This window comes from Phycodurus eques, chromosome 1 (genome assembly GCF_024500275.1).
Source record: "Phycodurus eques isolate BA_2022a chromosome 1, UOR_Pequ_1.1, whole genome shotgun sequence".
NCBI classification, from domain to species: domain Eukaryota; kingdom Metazoa; phylum Chordata; class Actinopteri; order Syngnathiformes; family Syngnathidae; genus Phycodurus; species Phycodurus eques.
In genome coordinates this window covers 5,476,125-5,490,255 of record NC_084525.1, presented here as the reverse complement: position 1 = coordinate 5,490,255, position 14,131 = coordinate 5,476,125, and the positions used below count along the sequence as shown (strand labels likewise).

At 42.8% G+C, this 14,131-nt stretch overlaps 1 protein-coding gene across 4 annotated transcripts in view; it reads left to right on the top strand.

Annotated features, from left to right (window-relative positions):
* Positions 1–886: 886 nt before the first annotated feature.
* Positions 887–14,131, top strand: part of tmcc1a (transmembrane and coiled-coil domain family 1a) — a 48,573-nt gene continuing 35,328 nt past the window's right edge. The window contains exons 1-2 of one of the 4 annotated variants that reach the window (XM_061673577.1): positions 887–974; positions 13,014–13,061. The gene's annotated coding sequence lies outside the window, so the exon portion shown is untranslated. Of the gene's footprint in view, positions 975–3,765; positions 3,823–12,048; positions 13,062–14,131 lie in introns of those variants that run through there. The other 3 variants (XM_061673579.1, XM_061673580.1, XM_061673578.1) reach the window with 3 other exon arrangements.

The window sequence follows — 14,131 nt, the reverse complement described above, 5'->3', positions numbered from 1 at the left end:
CCACAGGTTGACTTTTGATCAATTGGGGTAGTTGATCGACTCCAACTTGAATGGGATTGGTGGTACAACGGGTGCATGCACGCATTTCAAAGATTGCTTCATCCATTTTCTGTACACCTGATGACTTCTCTTTCAAGCAAAAAAAGAATGTTGGAACCTTCTTTCTGTGGGGGAGAACCAGTGTTCCACAGTGCTCGACATGGTTTTAAAAATAGATATACATTATAATGCCTGACTGGTATTGGACATACTGTATTTGTAAAGTACAGTACATGTTATTGGCAGGTAAATGTCTTTCTCCTCGGTTAGAAAACATTCTTGTTGCACAATTCCCTACGTTATCGTCACTGAGACCAATGATCACAACATGAGAAAACTTCTAGAAGCCCAGTGTGCCCCATGATCCTGAAAAAGATAAGTGTCCAGACAGGTCAGACCCGGCCTGTCAGAAGGTCCAATCCTCCAATTGTTCTGCCTGTCAAGCAAGTGTATCAATACATATTGACTCTTATTTTGAAAGTTTTTTTTATTTTGACACAATCACCATAGAACCGGAAGTGTTGGGACTCGTCTGATTATTGCACGTAACTTGAGAGAAAAAAAAGATCGCTTCCAATTTACCAGTGAGCGATTTTATGAAACTCCTGCTGAAGCAACACCTGCATATCATATATTGTTTATTAAGTAATTTAATGTGAAAATGTGCAGTTAAAATATATTTTTTTAAAGTTACTTGGTACACGTTTATTAAACTGTTCTTGTGGTCAAGGCCTGGGAATGAGATGAGAAGCAATTTGTTTAACGAAGTGAGACCTCTTACCGACCGCTCGATCTCCGTTGACGTTGTACGTGTTGACGTCAGAGTCGAGTGGGCGGAGCGGAGGCAGGAGCGGACCGCAGGCCATCATCATCATCATCATCACCATCATGAGATCAGGCAGGGGCGCCGACCCTTTTCTTTGCCAGCCACGCATGTAAGTGAAGCCAGTATGAAGCGTATGTTGGTCGGCTTGTTTTACGTCTTCGGTGTGTTTGCGTGCGCGGAAAGCCAACGACATATCGCCGCTGTTGCTGTTCGCTGCTCTTAGCGGCTCCGGACTGGACTGGAACCCTCTAACGGGGACTGTCAACGTGAGAGTGCGTCGGTGTACACGAGTGAGAGTTTCTTCGCGTTCTGTGGTGATTTATTGACCTCCTTTACGTCTGTAGAGGCTCAGTTGCGAATTGTATTAAATTTATTTTTGGGGGGGGGGTGGGACGTGTTTTTTCATAATAGTTTGCTAGAGCGCACTTTCATGTCATTGACGTAAAAATCCACATCATGAATGACAGTTCCCCCCCCCCCCCCCCAACATTCATTAAGTCAAGTAAGGCCCCAATGGGACTGAACACCAATATTATTGACATTCTCGCCACTAAGCAAAAATGTCACGAAAAGTATATATCCTGAGATAATGATGATCTCGTCTTGATTTATTCATAAATTGGCCTATTATGGACCACTATTGTATGAATGGCAACAGGTTAATTGCACCTTCTGCTATCTCGTGGAAGAGCATGTGATGGTTCTGCCTGCCACTATATGTCGCTGGCATAGATGGATGAACAAAGATACATTATTTGTGGTAAATACATCAGAATGTTCGCACTAATGGTAAAATTGGCACACCTGATGATGGTGTCTCGTCATTGTTCACGACAGGCGTATATTTCAGCGGATCCTTCTGACCTTAAAGACATCAGCCACACTATCACATCCTACCGCCTCGCTTCCGGTAAGGCTCGAACACAAGGTTGCATACCGGGGATGCGGATTTCCAGTTAGCTCACATCCTGGGCATTAGGTGCTGACTAACCAACCTCGAAATTGACTCCAAGTGGTTTATTTTAGCCTCTAATGCACTGTGCCAAGTGCAAAATCTCACTGCACACCACCACAAAAATGATATACAACATCATGAAATAATGACCATCTCATCTAAACTTACTTACACACTTACGTAACTCAATGCTAATGTTGTAATGTTAATCCACCATCTTGAAATCAAATGTAGCAAATGGACCATCGCGCAAACCTTGCCCCACCCCCAAAGATGTCTGAATTTTGTGACGTCACTGTTGGGTGTTTATGAATGACAATATATAACAATATAATTGTACCTTTTGCCATCTAGTGGAAGCGCATTTAATTGTTCTGCCTATCATTACATGTCGTAGGCATAGATGGATGAACAAAGACACATCATTCGTCGTGAGTGAATCATTTTGATTTTTCATTAATGAAGTGAAATTGGATAATTTCCCATGGCACACTGCTTGGGAATGAGATAAGCAGCAATCAAGCACATTAGGAAATATTCTGTATTGTTGTGGGTTACATTTTTTTTTTGTGAGAGCCGCTTGCAACTTAGTAGTTTGCACATCTGCCTCTCCTTTGAGGTTTGAGGTTGGAATCTCGATTTCGGCCTTCCTGTGTGAAGTTTGCGTTTCCTCCCGGTGCTCTAGTGACTTTTCTCTAATTTGGCTTCCTCCCACATTTGGAACACATATTTTGTGGCTTCATACAAGACCAAATTGTGAATCCGCCGTATGTGGAACGTCACGTGACTAAATCCGGAAAACAGGATAGCTGACTTCCCGTGTATGCTGTGGTAATGAGCAGGACTGCGGTTTAATGTCGTGGTTGTTTGAAGCAGAACATGCTAAAATGTTGTTTTCTTTTTGGCTTGCGTCGTCGGACAAAAGTTAAATACATGTATATCACTTCTTTATACAGATATGATAAACACCGCATATTGTCATTGTCATCTTTGGTGGCATCGGCCCCCTTCACTAGTTACCCGAACCGGGAAGAAATACTTAGACCCGTTTTGCTGAATGGGGAAGTAGGTTGCGCGTATACCGGATAGGTGTGAATGTGGGCGTAAATTGTCGATATGTGCCCTGCGATTGGCTGGCGACTGGTCCAGGGGGTACCTCGTTTCTCGCTCAAAGTCATCTGGCATAAACTCCAGCTCACCCGTGACCCTAGTGAGGATTAGCGCTATAGAAAGTGGAGGGATGATGTCAGTTTATTTTATTTTTTTCCAGAGTTCTTATTTGTAGACTTGCATCGTGGTCTGGCTGCTCCATATGAATCTCAGAGGCTGCATGTTTAGCACCCTCATCCAAAGCCGTGTCGTGGCCCAATTTCACCTGACGCTGCACTATTCATGCAGAGAGGCATTTTCTACAGTCCATAATTACAAAACGTGCGCGCGCACGCACGCACATGGTGCCAAGTGGCGTTAACAGTGATGAATTGATGGTGCGTTCACTGTGCCCGTTTCCATCGTTCCTCCCTGACCATTTTGTAAGGATGGGCGTGTGTTTTCTCGTGTACAGCACATGCACGTTGTGCACATACTGTATAAAGGGTGGCAAAGATCTGGTTTGACATGACAAGCGACTGTGTCGCTCTGGAAAACTCTACTAAGTGGTTGAGAGCTCAACTGGCCCTTCAGGGCACCGCTAATGCAGCCATTCATGTCTCACGCTGATGGTCAGACCACCGTGATGACGCAAGCCCTCTTCCTCTTACTCCTCCTCTTTATCCTCCTCCTCCTCAGCCTTTTCCCGCTACGCTCACGTTATCTTCCCTGCTGAGCTTTGGATGAAAGCTCTAATCTGTTTGCATACACTTATTGGCATTTACATAAGCATTGCATTTACAAAAGCAGCATTGGATTGTTTTCTGAAGTGCTTCTCCTCTGATTTGGCGCCCAGCTCCATCTTCGCCATCACGTACAGCGAAGAGATGCTGATTGTGCAAGAGATCACAAGGTGAGCAGCTTGCTGTATGCTTGCTTGCCTGTCACAGGGTCTGCTTATAGACTGTATGTATGCACAGAGGCTGGGCCATAGGTTGCAAAGAGGTTTTTGCTGAAGATGGCTGCGTGTTGCTTGGAGGCGCGTATTCAAACCAGGGCTGCCGAGATTTGTCGACGAGTCACGATTACGTCTATGATAAAAATCGTCAACATCTTAATAAATGTTTTGAAAAGCTTTGTTTTTCTCTCAAAAGCGCCCCAATCCTCCCGCTGCCCAGCGTGCTCGCCTGTTTTCGGCCTTCTGGCCGTGATCCACATCTTCAGTAGTGATCGTCCAGGTCAGCTCATGTCGTACCCGGAAGAACTACGCCTAACCGGTGTTCGCAACGGAGCCTGAAAGTTTGAGCATTTCACCCGAAATACTAAACAAGAATGCGATGCAAAACCTGCGAGACAGAACTTGCCTGCTACAGTGGTCCACGAGCATCTAAAAAGGAAACACCTTGTCTGATTCCGTTTCAGACAAAGAGGGACTATCATCTCGGTAAGCTATTTGGCTAGTTAGCTGCTAATATTAGTGTAAACTGCAGTGAACTACTTGCTTAAAGCTATGAAAGTTAACATTAGCTTAAGGCTAATGATGACTATTTCAAAGCCTTAGCATACAGGTTGTAGGTTTGTTGAAGCATTCTCATCACAAATATGAGTAGAAGAAAAATACGACGTAGCAGGCCATTTTAGCGACGTGCCTACGTGGTGGCCATGTTGGCGTAGGCAACATTCCGATGAAAATATATCAACTTGCTCATTTCAAAATCGGCTCAAATTTATTATTATTATTTTTTTTGTCAATTCCAACGCATGTGCTCTTAATACAAAACATTTGTAAAAAGAGCCCCCCCCCCCCAAAAGATCTTACCTATGAAAGGTTTCTTTATTCCAAGTTCCCTTGTTGTGATAGTACATAGTTTTTGGTTGCATTTTAAAGTGCACTAAACTTAAGCTTAAAATGTAATATGCTGTATAAACGGGTCAATTATGCTGGTACAAGCTGCAAAGTTTGTTACAAGTTGAATGCACTATTATCTTAATTAGCTTCCAGGTTGAGGTGCAAAAACACTTCAAACTGGGAGCTAATGATGGTTGGTTGGATTAGAGCATCTGCGTGCTGGTGTGCTAAGCTGCTAGTTACATGATCCCATTAGTTGACTAGTTACAAAAATAATCGATGACTAGTTGATTACACTAAACGCGTAATTTACAGTGCACGCTTCGTCCTTTTGTATTATTCACGTCGACTTGTCGCGCCTTGAGCCGTATTGTATGGAGTAGCTAGGATAGTGATGTGTGTACTGTTTTGTTGCCATGTATTCGCTACGGCTACGTTGCAACAATTTCAGTTTCAGGTTCGCCATCGTAATCGTCTTCACACTTTTGCTCTTTGCCACCGTTCTGTGGCGATGTCACTTGAAAAGGCAAAGCAGTTCATAATCTTTTCAATGCTTACAGAGCTGAAGCCTCAAGCCGAAGTCTCGCGGGAATTGCAGAGATTTGAGTGTCAATGTTCCTTTTGTTGGATTGGGAAAGAAATGACCAACCATTTTGCAATGGGACTGATGTTAAACTGCGTCATGATTCTTTTGTGAATTGAAAATCGAAAATCTTGTCACCCGCAGATCAGTGTCACAATGAAGTGATGACCGACTCATTCTCTCGTTGTATTGCAATTATCATTCATTCATTTTACCTATCCGTCCCAAGTGTGGTGTTTTGTTGCTGTGGCTGCATTGTCTCCAGTATGACTAACTCCCACACTTCCCAAATGAAGGTGAAATTCCTTTGTAAAAGCTGTGGTTTCTCTTGGCAACAAGCTGCCAGCCTCCCTCGGTTCCGGGCCTGCTTTGAGGAAAGGGGCAGAATAAGGTCACAAATTGTGCTGTAACTTGGAGGCATACATCGATAAATAAGCAGAGTGAAGCAATCTCAAGCAGGTAATAATACTAATATTTCATTTCATTTAAAATAAACAGTACAAAAACATAAGAGAACATGAAACATCCATTTAAAATGGCAAATCACATGGGCAACATCAGAGTGAAGAGGCAGTCGGAAATAAGTGTGTTTTGAGTCTGGATTTGAAGAGGGTCAGTGGGTAGTGAGTTCTAAAGACAATGCTAAGCAAGCTGTCTGGTTTTCTTACATAGATGTCACTTTTGCACAAGCACATCAATATTGAATTCCTCGCTAGGAATAGTCGCCTCGTGACAAGTTGATGTTGACGTTTTGCAATCAGGCAAAAACAGCCTCTTGAAACTTTTCTCCGCACTTGCTAATGTGTCCACATGTAGCGCAAGCTCACATGCCGAGTGCAGTACTATGTTTCACGATGATACCGCTCAGTTCGCTGACTTATCTCAAGAGGTGACAATGTTGGTGAGTTGTAAGTGCCTCGTTGCTCACCTGCTGGCACCACAATGAGCGCGCGCTCGATGCCCCACGATGACTTGCACTCCAGCCACCTAAAGCGTATTTTGACCTTAACACACTTAACACACATTCCCCTTCGCTACCCACTTGCCACTTCTGTGCTCCTTTCGTGCCATCTCCGGTATGAGATTTCGTCTGGCGTGTAGGTGCTTTCCCACTTGTTGACACTTGAGGAATAGGAGCTGCTGGCCAAGCTTCTCTCCCGCGACTGTTAAACACCTCTCTGTTTCGTAAGGTCACCAATTTGCAGCGCTAACATGTATCGAATGCTCCACTAGCATGCATATCCTTTTTCCGTACGGACAGAAAATGTGTCCCCCACCATCAACACGTAAGCTCTGAGTTAGGATGCAGTTAACATGATGCAGCTCTGCAGACATAGTGAATGATTCATGACAGGATAATGTGTTGTTGAGCACACGCACGACTTATCCTATAAACAGCGCAGCTCCATTGCATGTTGAGCCTCGTGCTGCGTCATGAGATGGGACTCGCGTGCATTCATCACTTCTCCCTCCGCATCACCGCAGCGATGAGAAAATGCACGTGACGCAGCAAAACCACCCAAGATGATTATGAAGCCTGTGTGAAAATAAATGCAAAGTTTGGGAACAGAAGCCATGGTAATGTTGTAATATCACGAGAATGTAATACAATGAAATACAGTGATCCCCTATTAATTGCAGGTGGTACGTTCCAGAAACGCCTGCGATAGATGAAAAGCCGTCATATATACAGTAGAGAGACCATATACAGTAGAGACCATATCGTTAGCCAATTAGCATAATTCAACGTTTTTGGAAAACAAGAAGAAAAACCAAAAAAATCAATAAAATAAAGGAATCTAGTTGCCTCCAACGTTTGCGGATTACGATAAGCTGGGTGATTGACAATCTACACAAACATCAAGCAAAAACATTTTCACGAAGCACGTTGCTATTTTTTTTTATTATTATTAAATGTGTTAAACATTGTAAACATATTTGAACACGCACAAACATTTTGTAAGGATGAGTGTATAGAAAATACTGTACATAAAAATAATAATAACGAAAACCATCTGTTTTATAGTGTAGTTGAAGAACACCTCACATGCTGTACTGCAGGCACATTGAAACATTTTAAACAAATTGCAAACGTTTTTCAACGCACAAAAATTGCGATATAGCGAGATCGCGATTGGTGAAGTATTGGGGAAGCACTCTACTCTTCTTTTTTTGTTTTCCGGCTTTTTCTACGGAGGCATTACAGGCTTTGCATATGAACAACTGTAATTCGTTTCGAGTTGTTTTAAAAGGGACCTATTATGGAAAATTGACTTTTGAACTGCTTGTATACAAGTAGCATGTTCTGTTTGCGCCAAACTATTTTTTTGTTGCATTCTTTTATATTCATCAGGTGTCTTTTCATATAGATCCCAGGTTGGACTCTCATTTTATTTGGAAAATAAATATGATTTTGACAGGTATGCATGAGAAACGTTTGGGTCGGGAACTTTCCTAAAAAGAAGAAATCAGTTCCAATATTTAAATTCTGTGTCTGCAGTTTGGGCAGTTTTCATTTTACTATATTCACTGTACCTTCAGTCGTCATGCTCATCGTCAGTTTCTTAATAAGATGTTCTGAAAGGCACTTTGAACACGCGGAGTCTTAATAAGATGTTCTGAAAGGCACTTTGAACACGCGGAGTTAGGATTTAAAATACGATGTAGATAGTGTATGCTTTCAAAGGCTATTTTTTAACAATGCGTGTTCTTTATTGTTCTTAACGTCGATACAGTAAAAGGGAGTCGCAAATTGGCGATAATGGAGGTCCCAAGGGTGACAACAGTTGAGAAGCACCGCTCTAGCACACGCACTTGCTGAAATAAAGTATGCAATAGTTCTCTTTCCAATCGTTCTTGAACACAGGTGAGGGGTTCTCGTGAGAATCAATCCATCTCAATTTTTGTTTTCCTCAGAATAGGCATGACAAACGTTCACTCTGTGTGACGGTGTGCCATCTGGTTGGTCCCGCTGCTGGAAAGCTGAGCGCCACAATTTGTCAGCTGGGCCTCAGAGAGTTGCTCGTCGCACAATGGGACATTGTGCCCGCCTCTGTCAGGGAACCACCTTTCATTCAGCCATTCATTCACACGCACTCCGAGCCAGCGGGATGAACCTGACACGGCCGGGTGAAAGCACACAGAGGACCGCTGCCGCCGTCTCTCAAGCCCCTCTGTCGCCCCCTGTCACTTTTCTCTCAGATACAAAGACTAAGCTGCGTCTCTTATCACACTTTTTGCAGCACGCTGAAGTCATCTCCTCCGCTGTCACAACTGACACAACTATGCTATTCTCTGCCTCCCAGGCCTACTGTTCACACACACACGCACAAACACACACAGAGTACAATAACGATTGTTCATGTTTCCTGAGTATGCTGTTTTGATGCAGCTGCTGAATGAGATACGGTTCAGTTTGTATATTGGTTAACACACATGTACTCTTGCTGTCACTTTTCCACTCAGTTTGGGACACACACAGACACACACAGACACACACAGTCATAGCCGATCATTGCTGCCAGAACTCTCTGGCCTAATTCCCCTCTCATTGACGTGTGCGGCCGTCAGCGAAAGTGGCGTCGCTCGAAGAGCAGCGATGGGCCCGTCCGTGTGTGCTTGGGCGGGAACAAAGAGAGGTTTGCTACTCACAAACTCTTGGATTCTTCTGGAACGCTGCATAGTTTCAGATGAGAACAAGTATTGTACAGTACATATGGGCTGACCTGTACTTTGGCTTGTTTCATTTATAAGAAACTGTGTATGCAGAGGCTGTAATTTCACAGTGCTCACATATAACTCATACAATGCCGTATCCAAATTATTATTTTTAATTAAATCTTAAAAGATTTGACAGCTTTCATGTTTTTGAGGCCTGTCTCCCTCGAAATAGCAACAATTGTTTAATAATGATAATGGATGTGACACATTCGTCCCACAATCTCATCAAGGTAAGCTGCCAAAGGAAAGCTGATAGTTGCCGCACTACTGAAATCGGTTGTTGTCTGTATTCTACGATCTGTGTGCATGCAGAGTGCTCAAATGAAGCGATAAGGGGAAGAGTAATGATCGTTTTATTCTTCTTACTGACACTGTTACTACTGCAGTGTCAGTAAGTTATACTGTTATTACTGCACGCATGAAATGACATATCATAATACTAACTTAAAAATCAATTCAATTTAAAACTACAACTGTGCAATGCATTCACAGTGAAGCCCTGCTGTTTGCGAGGAATAGACAGCGAGCTCTGCTGCGAATAGCAAAGATTTGTAATTGTCGCCCCTTCCTAAAAGAATGTCAAAGCGCTAAATGTCTAAATAAAAATCTTCAACTCATTTTGACATAGTTGCTTGACACCAAAATGCCACCAGATGGCATAAAAACATGAATAGGTGAGTTTTTTAACAAATAACAGAGGGCAGGATCCGTAAAAATGTGAATGCCAACCTGCGACTATGCAGGGGTTCACTGTGTAGTCATGTTTTTGCAGGTGCTATTGACTGGAAGCTGTAAACACATTTTCCGCAGCGGGATCAACAAAGTTGTCTGAGTCTGAATCAGCCATTGATGTTTCTGTACACCTAAAGCAATCCTTCGGTGTCAGCTCAAGGTACTCTGACTTATTTACCTGCCAAATGCTCCACCACGAGTTAGCGTTTATTTTTCAAGACGTTTTTTTTTTTTTTTTGCCACTCGATGTGTTGTGCCAGTTCTGTGTTGTGTTGTCACCGTCTCCCTCGGTCAGAGACAAAGGCAATCACAGCAGCAATACATGGTTGATGTGTGTTTTCGTGCGCGCGCGTGTGTGTGTGTGTACATGGGTATGAGGCAGCTTGACATGTCTCCAAAAGGCTCATTGTCTATGTGGGATTGTTTGTCGTTCACCTTTCTGCTGACCCCTGTTGTCACCAGTTGCTGATAATCGCCGGCGTGCTGCGCAGACCAAAATGCTCAAATAGTGCATTAGTGTGTTTTGTATGGTTTATTTAAAGTGAAGTTGGTAGCAAAGGGCCACATTTGTATGGTATCTCAATGATTGTATTGTGCAGAAAAGCGGACTCAGTGTGACAGTCAAGCTTTGTCCCCTGAAAGAGGATTTAGGTGGAATATAAAAAGCATAGACAATCAGGGTAACATCCGGTCCTGTGCTTGAATCAGCTTAGGGCAGAGGGGGGAGATTTGCAGCCTCTGGGGGAGGGATGGGCACCAGTGACTTCAGGTTCAGCTTCAGAACACAATTATAACTCTGATTTCCCCTCTTCACTTGCAAGTTCTGCAACAACTACACATCAGCCATACAGAAGATTCCCTACTTTCTCCATCCGCGGTGGGAGTCCACCGTATATTATTAGTTTGCCAACCAATTGGCAAGTGATTCCCAACCACCGTTTGACTCCATTTTAGTGTGCTGTGGTAGATCATCTGGTGAGTTGTGGGAAATTATCCAATTTCACTTACTTGGTCTGAAAATTATTTCATTTCTACAAATAAATGTGTTCATCTATCTCTGCTAGTGATTTATAGTGACAGGAAGCTCTTCCCATAAATGGCAGAAGGCGCAATTAACCTCCTTATCCACCTGTTGCCATTCATACAACAGAATGATAGCCAACTGTTCAACTAAACATGTCCACATTTCACACAAAGTCCATTTGTGAGTAAAGATCGTAATTATTACAGTATGCGTATTACGGGTCATTTTCGTATGAATTGATCAATACTGGTAAAGACATATTAATAAAAAAAAAAAGAAAACAATTATTATTTAGCAAAAACATTTTTTATGCCACCTGTGTTTTATTTGTGGAAATGTCTCCCATGCTGAAACAGCCACGCTTAAAGTCCTATTTACAAAAGCTTATTGATGATTTGAAATTTTAGGCATTCATAATAAGGCAGTCCTTATTGACAGCGCAAGTGGTGGGTGGCCCATTGAAATACTCTTAATTTTTTTATAACGGTAAAGACAAAAGTGCATTACAGTCAAGGCATCAACAGCTTGATAAAAGTCATGTGAGTTGCACACTTTCCGTGTTGCCCTTCAAACTCTGCAGATACCAGTGCAAAAATGATCCGAACAACTCAGTAAACCACTGTTGACGCTTGTCTTTATACAATCGTAATAAGGGCCAATACATGCAATAGTTCCATCCCTTTCACAAATACATACATATTCATTCATATCTCATCTATTCTGCTGTCTGCTATTTTGTGAATGCAAAATGACTGCATCATCCTGGAACTTCAGCGCACAGAAACCACTGGTGTATTGCAACAGCATAATGAGGCTCTCTCCAGTGGCATCAATGGTGCAGACAGCTTGAGTGACAAAGAAGGACCGTTTGTAGAAGAAGCAAAAAAAAAAAAAAAAAAAGGTAACTCTCAAGACGCTATGATGCATTTGTGTGAGTTTTAATGGAAAAGGCAGATTAAGCAATCGGAGAAAATTGTAATATCCCAAAATGTAATTAGCTTCTTCAGAAAACATGTTGCATAAAATCATAAAACTTCATTTGCGAAACCTAAGGATAAAGACATTTTGGCATTAAAAGTGTGAAAAATATTACTTTAGAATATATTTTTTTCTTAAAAACAATTGACTTTTTGACAGATAACTGCCAATAACTGAAATACTCATATCAGTAAACTTAATTGATTTTTTTTTTTTTTTTTTTTTAAAGGAAATTCAGTGGGCCATGCCTTCATTGTTACAGATCAAATTATTTGAAAATAACCCTTATACTTGTTGTGACATTTTTTTGGGGGGTGTGTGGTGAGGTTTTCTTAATGTGAAATACTGTGTGTGCCTTGGCTCAATGAAGGTTGGGAAACACTACATGACGCCACATTGTGGTCCTAATCAATGCTGTTATATGTTTTTATACGTTATATGTTTTACATTATATTTGGAACTCGGTCATTTTGGCTTGTAAACAGCTTTTCTTTCATATTTTAATTTGCAGCAGTTGAGAAAATTGGGAGCGAAATCCTAATAGCGTGTTTGCAGCTTTCGTCCTTCAAAATACCAAGTTGGTCCTGTTACATAATAAGCATGAAAAACTACCTACGCCTAACGCTGCTTAACACTGGCCAACACACATCGAACAAATAGCGACAGCGACATTTAGTCCGGGCGCGCTAATACACAACCGGAAAGGACGCTCAAGCCGCTCTCGGCGACAGTGTCCGTTTGTTTTGTGCGGCACCACAGTAGCATCAGTCAGGGATGCTTCGAGGAGGGCGGGGCCAACCGCCTGCTTGCCTGTGACGTGGTCACTCACCTACCAACACGGCTGCCGCTTGACAAGACGGCTCGGATTTGAGCTCATAACCACAATGCCGGGCGGCTTTGTTGTTTTAGCTTTGATTCAGCCAGACTGTTGGGCCTCTATTGGCACTATTTGATCACTTTGATCCTCGTGAGGAAGCCCAAATGTTCAGATAAAGGAGGCATACCACAAGGGATACGAAACAAGCTCCTAGTGGAACACAGTGCCATACAGTCGGCATGTTTGGTTCATCTCGTTTACTGCACAGTGAAGGTCTTCTGATTGCAAGCGGAACAGATGATTTATTTGAGTATTTCTAGGTCAGTGAGTGAATAGAAGACATTTTGAATTGTAAATGATTCACTTTATTTCCTTTTATTCATGCATCTGCTCTCTCTCAGTTGATCCACAAGACTGAGTCCTTCCGGGTTGTGACGGTTGGGCTGATGGTAAGTGTTTTGTTTTGATTTTTGATGTACTTTGCCTCATCTTTCATTGTCTCTCACTCTGTCATGACTCGTAATTTGCTCATGAGACGATATTGTTTTTGGAAAATTCAGGTTCCTTGCTATGATACAAAAAGGTTATATTATTATATTATAATATTAATTCTGGTGTTAAACAGAGCACACTGTCTACCAACATGCAGATTAATTAGCTCGCATATATTCAGACTTTAAAAAAGAATTTTTATTTGTACTGAATTTCAAAGAGCGGCACGGTGGACGACTGGTTAGAGCGTCAGCCTCACAGTTCTGATGACCCGGGTTCAATCCCCGGCCCCGACTGTGTGGAGTTTGCATGTTCTCCCCGTGCCTGCGTGGGTTTTCTCCGGGCACTCCGGTTTCCTCCCACATACCACATCCCAAAAACATGCATAAATTGGAGACTCTAAATTGCCCGTAGGTGTGCATGTGAGTGCGAATGGTTGTCTGTTTGTATGTGCCCTGCGATTGGCTGGCAACCAGTTCAGGGTGTGCCCCGCCTCCTGCCCCGATGACAGCTGGGATAGGCTCCAGCACGCCCGCGACCCTAGTGAGGAGAAGCGGCTCAGAAAATGGATGGATGGATGAATTTCAAAGATTCACATACATTCTGAGTGAGTGTATGCCTCTGAATCCAAGCAACATCCATCCTTTCATAAGACCTCTCCCCTTTCTCTGTGCCAGACCTGCATTACTTCTGAATCAAAGATGCATTCTCCCTTTTTTGGACTCATCCCACAATGACCTCCACTGAGACTTCTCAAGCCCACATCACACCTCAGATACATTCTTCTTCTCTCCCGTTCATCTTTGTGATCCCACAACTGTCACCTTGACGTACTGTACATGAGTGGTCAGCAAAGGTAAATGCAGCAGGGAGAGCCAGGTCAAAGGGCGGGGGCGGACCGAGGTTCAACTCCCCTAGGCTAGAGGAGTGGCTGGACTGTCACATGTCTGAGGTTTGGAGAGAGCCTTCTCCCGGTCCGATCCCCTTTGCTTTAGTAAGATAAGTCAAAACGCTAGGGAGTGCATGG